Consider the following 8,155-nt stretch of genomic DNA (forward strand, 5'->3'; position numbering starts at 1 on the left):
TTTTCTGCTCTCTCTCACCTCAACTTTGCAAAGCTCTGACCTGTGCATAACTTTAAGCCTATAGGGTTGTTCATGCTTTAAAGCAGGGGTTCTCAAACTGTGGGTCGGGATCCTAAAGTGGTTCGGGACCTAAGTTCCCTGTAAGCTGCACAGCCATGCAATAGCCTATTTTGCGCCGTGCAGGTGCTCAGGGAACCAGCCCAGGGACCTGCCATGGTCTGGGGAAGGGCATCCCTTCCCCAGCCCCAACCTAGCCCAGCCCCCAACCTGCCGTGGCCAGGGCGGCCCCCCGACCCCAACTATGCCACAGTCCAGACCTGCCGTGGCTGAAACGGTTCCCGAGCCCCAACTATGCTGTGGCCTGGACCTGCCACGACTGGGGTGGCGCAGCGCAGCACAGCCTGGACCCAACCGCGGCCAGGACAGACCAGTCTGAACCCAGGTGGTGTGGCCTGGACCCAGCTGTGGTGGCCCAGCCTGGCCCGGAACCTGGGAGGCCTGGCCATGACCTAGCCCCAGCCCCAGCCCCAGCCAGACCTGCGGCGGCTGGGCACGTATCCTGCAGCCCTAGTCCCGGAGCTGGCGCAGCGTGATGAGGTGCCCCTACTCCTCAGCCCAGGTGCAGCTGTGGGGAGAGAGAGTTGGGGGGAGTCTTCTCTCCTCGCCATAGCCCCGGAGCCCCTTCCTGAACCTCAAATGCCTCATCCCCGGCCCCACCCCAGAACCCGCAGCCCCAGCTGGAGCCCTCACACCCCTTGCACTCCAACCCTCTTCCCCAGCCCTGAGCCTCCTCCCACACTATGAACCCCTCAGCCCCACCCCCACCACATGAATTTTGTTATGTTCTCCGCTATGAAGGTGATGCGTGACACATCACCTCCATATTGGTGCACATAACAAAATTCATTCCGCACATGGGTGGGAAAAATTAGAGGGAACACTGGTCGTGACCACATTTTAATGGGGTCACCACGGCTGGATTTGACCCTGGGCCCCAGCAAGTTTGAAGCCCAAGCCCCACTGTCCAGGGCTAAAGCCCAAACCCAAGCCCAAGCCCAAGCCCAAGCCCCACCGTCCAGGGCTCAGATTACACGCCCCCCAACCAGGGCAGAAGCCCTAGTGCTTCAGCTTCCTGCCCCACTGCCCTCACACACAGGGCGGTGGGGCTCGGGCAGGCTCGGTTTTCGGTCCCCCTTCCTGGGGTCTTGTAGTAATTTTTGTTGTCAGAAGGGGGTCACAATGCAATGAAATTTGAGAACCGCTGCTTTAAAGTAATGCAGAGGCTTAAGTGTCTTGCCGGATCAGAGCTATGAAGGTGCTTAGTACCTGCAGTACACAGTAAAGTCAATGGGAACTACAGGCACTCAGAACCTTTCTGCATATTATGATCTCAACTTGATTCTGTTCAAATCTTTACCTGGCCCTTATGACACCACTAGTTAATGTGTAACAGTTGCAGCAATGTAACGATATTCTGAACGATTTATTTCAACCAGATATTGCAATTCTAACAAATCCAAAGTAACTATTTGATTATCCTTTTGATCATTAAAATTTTTGGTGAATTGGATATTTCAAAATTTAAGAAATGCTGATTTAAAAAAGCAAGCCTCAGTCTTGAGTTTGGATTTAAAAAAAAAAGTATTGATTTTTCATGACAGATTCCCCATAGTACAGACATTCCAAAATTTACCCTCACACCTCTATACCGTAGCACTGCCATTCTATCTACTGTATGTTGAGAAAATTATATACTATGGCTTATTAATAAAGCTCCAAGACCATTACAGTGCACTCTTATCTAACCCATGCAACCCCCATTGTCTCCAAATTATGCCCTCAGTTACACCTGTTCAACCCCACCTCCGATCTGTACACCTTGCAAGCTTAGCAACACACACACACACTCACAACAGAAAACTATGGAAAAAATACTCAACATACTATACTATGCATGGCAAACAACTTTGTATGGCTCAAAACTTAGCCAAATCAAAATTAATTTTCAAACAAACATTCAAGTGCACTTTTCAATTAGGTCTACTTCTGTACTAGGCTTCAACTTTCAATTCCTAATTATAACTATAGAGCTGTTCAGAAAGCAGTCACAAGAGAGATTGTTTTTTTGTTTGTTTTGAAAAAAAATTTCCTCCACTATTTCTCTCCCGTTTATTATCTTTTTAAAATAAATTAATTTATCTTTTGGTAGAAACCAATTCGGGACAGTGGTTCTCTTAGAGGCAATAGTCTCAGAAAGCTACGATCCAATGAAACAGGAGCTTAAAGATAAAAACTGCTTGTGCAACCTCAAATATAGGCAGTCACTTCAATTACAATGTATTTGTAAATCATACTACTACGTTTGAAAATTATTCTAAGAACGTGATCTTATTTCATAGCTTAAACTAAATGAGTACTTTATGCATCCGATGAAGTATGCATCTGATGAAGTGAGCTGTAGCTCACAAAAGCTCATGCTCAAATAAATTGGTTAGTCTCTAAGGTGCCACAAGTACTCCTTTTCTTTTTGCGAATACAGACTAACACGGCTGTTACTCTGAAACCTTAAACTAAATGAAATTCATACGCTCTTACTTAGAACTGAGGCAAAATGCAAATACATTTCTTATGAATATTTGCTTGATTTTTTTTAAATGAAATCATTTTGAACTCCGTTGTGTGAACTTTTTGCCAAACATTTGAACAATATAAATTTACTGATACAAATGTTCATGCAAAGCAAATTTCAAACCGCATTTTAGCGTTTGTCGAAGTGTTTGTGTATTTACCCAATCAATGAAAACAAACAATATTATCTGACTTATATGACCAATAACAACTGAGCAATGCAGCTTTTATTTAGACTATGCATGATCAATCCATAGAGTACAAAAAACCAGAATGGCTATTTATTAAATACACTTGAAAGACGAATAATGATTCAAGGAAATGTGTGATCTGATCAGTAGAATTAGCTCCTGATCTCTAATGCATATCAATTTGAAGGATTCCTTACCTAATTTGTTTGCTAGGACATACTTGCTCCACTATACTTGCAAACCTCATATAAAACCCAGTCCTGCAAGCATCAGGAATGCAAATGGTCCTATTTAAATTAATAAGTGAGTAAAAAGACCATTCACATGATTGAAGGCTATAAAATCAGAATGTAAAATCAGGCCAATACACTGTGAGGTACCTATGGTCTCAGTCCTGCAAAGAGTTACTTACATGCTTGACTGTGCAAAGAAGCTGAGAATGTGTATAAGCCTTTCAGGCTGTATAACTGTAAACATTTCTGGCATAGTATTTAATTGTTGGTGGGATGTAGAGAGGGTTAATGCAGATTTCTCATCTGAACAAACAACAAGAAGAAATTCAGCTGAAAACATGATTTCCCTTTCTGTACAGAAAGGGCATTTCCTTTATAAAGACATGTCCAAAAATTATAGTAAGGACTCAGTGTATGAATGGGATACACATCTATTCAGACACTTTTACTACCAAATTGAAGAATTCTTTAAATAAATAAATAAATAAAATAAAGTAATAAAGCCTGCAGATCTGGTGTACATCAGAGTTATCTTTTGTACTAATAGCAAACATCCTTGTATTTCTCAAAAGATGCAGAAGCCACAAAAGTGGACAAGATGAAAGGGAAAGGAACTGCATCTCCTTTGCAAAAGATACTTTTTTTAAAAAAAGTGGGATTTTATAAGGCAGAATTTCTCAGGGCCTCAGGCCACACAATTTGCTGACTATTTACTAGAAATCTGCAATCTAAGAGTATTTACTAACCACAAAAACCAAACAGAACACCACTGGGTAACTGCCAAATTCAACTCTCTCTCTAAAAACGTGATGCAATATGTCTCGTGAACTGCATTTCCTAATGCTAAGTCAAATTTTGCAGTGTAACCTAATGTAACCCCCCTCCTACTTTCTCCCTCCACACACACTCATGGTCCCCAGTGCATTGGATTTTTTCCCTGTATTTAGTTGTTTATTTTGTAATTCTCATAAAAATAATCTTTGACTAGCATGGAGACTGAAGTCCTCTCTTGTGGCCAGTTACAAACTTCTCTGCAGTCAAAAGAAAGACTCCCATCGATTTCAGTGGTCTTTGAGCGGGCCCTTCATCCATAGAACAGGTACAGCTGGAGCAGGAGCAGTAGAAACGCCACCCTTCCCCTTCCAGAAACAAACCTTTACGTGCCATGCCTCAACTCCGGAGGCACCACTCCTAAAATATGTGAAAGCCAATTCTATTCATGCTTTTATATTGTGCCCACCACTAGGGCATTTTAGCAGTATCTAGTTCAATGCCCATGCCGATTCAATCTTTTGCCTCTCAATGGCGGCAGCTAACATGGATACCCATTAGTGCCAAAAGCCCCTGGAGCTTGATTACAGAGTCCTGATTGGCTCAGTTCTCATCAGCTTTAAGGGAGCTCAGCACCTTACAGGAGGGCTCAGCAGATTGTAAGGTTCTGTCTGCACTAGACTCCCCTCTTCCCTCAAGATTTCCTTCCCTTGCTACTATTAGTACCGCTCCAGCACTGTTGCTCCCAGCGGGTCTAGACAATCCGGAGGTTAAAACACTGACAGCTGCTGGTGGGCAATCTACAATAGTGTAGCCACTTGCCACCACTGGTAGATCACCCCAGTGTTAGGAGCTGTAAGCAATTTTAAGGAAAAATCAAAATGAACCAGAATAGTCTAGCATAGACAAGGCCTCAGATGTTAACATCTTGCGGTCACTATTTACCTGGAATCCATTTGAACTGGATACACAGAAGGTGAGGCTGTATCCATAATTATTTAGAAACAGGAAATATCCACACCAGCTAACAAAACCCCTGCACCACTTGGGAGCTGTTACTAGGCTAGTTACCATGCCTTTGCTACTATCCAAATTAAGAGTGGGCAATCTGACTCATTTCATTAAACAAGGATATTTAATAGGTTACCTTTAAGGCACCGTCCCTTTCCATAATAAGGATACGTCTATACATACAGTGCTGCAGCAGCGCTGCTGTAGTGATATAGCTCTGCTGTTGCAGCACGTCTGGTGAAGATGCTCCATGCCAACAAGAGAGAGCTCTCCCGTCGGCGTAACAAACCCACCTCTCTGAGCAGCAGAAGCTAAGTCAGCGGGAGAAGCTTTCCTGCTGACCTAGCGCTATGCACAGGGTAATTTATGTTGCTCGGGGGGGTGGAATATTCACATCCCTGAGTGACATATGATTTGCCAACAGAGTGTAGTGTAGTCATAGCTTAGCAGCATATGCATACACACAGAAAAAAGGATAAGAGGAACTCAGTAATTCTTAAGGCATTAAACGCTTTACTACACAGAACTGCAGTTTTTGCCTGTGCCCTCTCTCTTAGATGTTTATTTTATTTGGATCTATACCTGGATCCTCCTTTCTTTATACTTTTTAAGGAATGAGAAGCTTTTGCTTTTCAGTGAGAAGAGAGGTCACCAAAGTGAAAAAGATCATACGCCTCCCTTCTGCCTTTGCAATTTTCTCCTCTCCTGCTGTGTCAGCTGTAAAAAAGAAACAAACCTTCTTGCCCATGGCAGCTAAATAAATGAATCAAACAGAAAAAAAAGAGAGATGTTCAGCAGTTGATTTGAGAGTAATAAAGCCAAAGATTCAATCCACATTTTGTCAGGAGGAAGAGGTTAAAGGAAAACATCAGGATGCTCCTGGTACAACCCAGGAAGAAGATTCATATGTAAAATACATACAGCACCTTGGTGCAGAGGTGGCAACTGTTTGCAGGATTTTGAAAGGGTTAATATTTCAAATTGACTGGCATAGACTTTTATAGACTTAAAGTCCTTGGTCAAAATATTAATATGAGTACACCATGCTTGACTCAGTAGGGAAATTAAATGTCTATGTGTTACTACAGTGTTGCTTTATGACAAAAATATTCCCTATGATAATTTGCAGCAATACTTAAAGGTTTCAATTAAATCTGCAAACCAAATTGGTCTCCAAAATCAGAATTGTAAACAAGCAAAGAACCCGAGAGAATCATTTGAAATGGTCTCTCAGATAACTACTCTCCTCTTTAGTCTGTTCCTGTCTACACAAGAAATTCACCAGGAATATCCTAACTCTTCCCCCACTGAAAGTTGTATCTGCTAATGACCGACCACATCCAGAAGAGACAAAGGATGAGTTAAACAGAAAATATGCAGTGTTGTTGTAGCCACGCTGGTTCCAGGATATTAGAGAGACAAGGCGGGTAAGGGATGTCTTAAATAGAAAATGGCATTTAAGAACTTGGAAGTTGCAATTTAGAAAAGTAGCTGAAATCTGTAGAAGTTAATTGATTTAAAGTAGGTTTATTAAAAACAGTTATTCTGTACTCACTGTTGTAATTATTATTGTATTGTTTCTTATATTTACAGGGCAAGGATTTGTAAACCTGTTCAAACTTCCTAAATAAATTCATTTTAAAAAATAATTATGGTACTTTGTAGCCACACCTCAGGTATACTCAAGATGAACAACATATCATTGTAAAAGTATTTAATCATTTTTATTCTAAGCAGCCCTAAAAACTAGGAGTAAGAGTAAAAAACTCTGCAATTATTCACTGATTTTTTTGTTGGGAAATATGAATCAAAGTTGAACTAAAGTCTGCAATAAGCAACTTCCTGCCTTAAGTAACCACATTAAAGATCATCTCGACAAGGCAAACTTTTTTTTTGCCATTCCCTTAGATGATCATTCAAGACAGATTTCACTATAGTATAATGATAATTTGTTTAAAGACTTTCCCTTCTGTGGGTATGTCTATATTGTGAAGTTGTCGACAAAACTTTTGTCTTTCACAGGTACTTAAAAAAGCTCCCCCGCGAAAGACAAAAGTTTTGCCGATGCAAGTGACAGTGTGAACGTGGCTTTGTCGGCAGGAGCACTCTCCTGCCGACAAAGCTAAAGTCGCTTGCGGGGCCGGAAGTATTTTGTCGGCAAAGTACCGACAAAGAGTATTTACACACGCTGACGTTTAGCGACAAGGCTGTGCCAACACAGCCTAGTCGCTAAAAGCTGCATGGTGTAGACAAGCCCAGAGACCTAAGGTGCGTCTCATGGGATGGCTGCACATTTGAAGGTTAACAAGCGAGGGATGATCAGATCCAGAATTGCACAAGCTTAGCATTTTTCATGGAATATATTAGTGTCAAGCAACAATCGTCTGTTTAATTTGAAAATGCTAAAAGAATTATGACTAGTGCCTTCTAAGAAGCAGATTTCAGATTCCAAACCAGTGAGAGCAGAGTACTGCAGAAACAGATGAGTGGTCATTCTGCAGGTGAGGGAGGAGTGTCTGCTTTTAAATTTTCTTTAGGGGTTTATTTGTTGTTGTTTTAAGTATTATTACCTAATTAAATACCTAATAATAAAAAATACCTAAAAGACATATTTTCTGAAAATTTTACAGGAATCTTTGTTACAAATTAATATGGCCCCAATGTATCTGTGTCTTTTCCTTAAAAAAAGGCAAGGGGGAAAAAAAGCATTAATACAACTCAGTAGATAGGTGCATTCATAATTTACCTAAGAAACCCTAATGTCTTCATAGGAGCCCTTACAGTTAGTAAATACTTTGTCTAGATTCAAATATAAAAATATCAATTCTGCACAAACAAACAAAAGAAGTGACAGACTGGAGGACAGACTGTCGCTCACGAAAGCTTATGCGGATACAGACTAACACGGCTGCTACTCTGAAACTGGAAGGACTGTGATTCACCAGAGCTTCCTTTCATTTAGTATTAATACTATTTATTATTTGTACGGCAGTAGCGCCCAAAAGCCCTAGTCAGGGACCAGGACCTCATTGTGATAGACACTGTACAACCACAGAACAAAAGACAGTCCCTGCTTCACAGAGCTTACAATCCACAACTGCAGGAAGCGTACTATGTGTAAATTATACCTGCCTGCTCCTTACACTGGTATCTTCTCAGTGCTCCAAAGGAAATGGGAAACCCAGAGGTTTCACCCCATTGCTGAGTCATCCCCCCAATTGCTACTCTGCTACTGCATCTTCAGTTTCAGCTTTGTCACTGCTGTTACTTTGAGGGACTGGGGAACACTATGAAAATGAATTTTCCCCAGAGTAGCACCTG

The sequence above is a fragment of the Chelonia mydas genome, chromosome 4, assembly GCF_015237465.2.
Source record: "Chelonia mydas isolate rCheMyd1 chromosome 4, rCheMyd1.pri.v2, whole genome shotgun sequence".
NCBI classification, from domain to species: Eukaryota; Metazoa; Chordata; order Testudines; family Cheloniidae; genus Chelonia; species Chelonia mydas.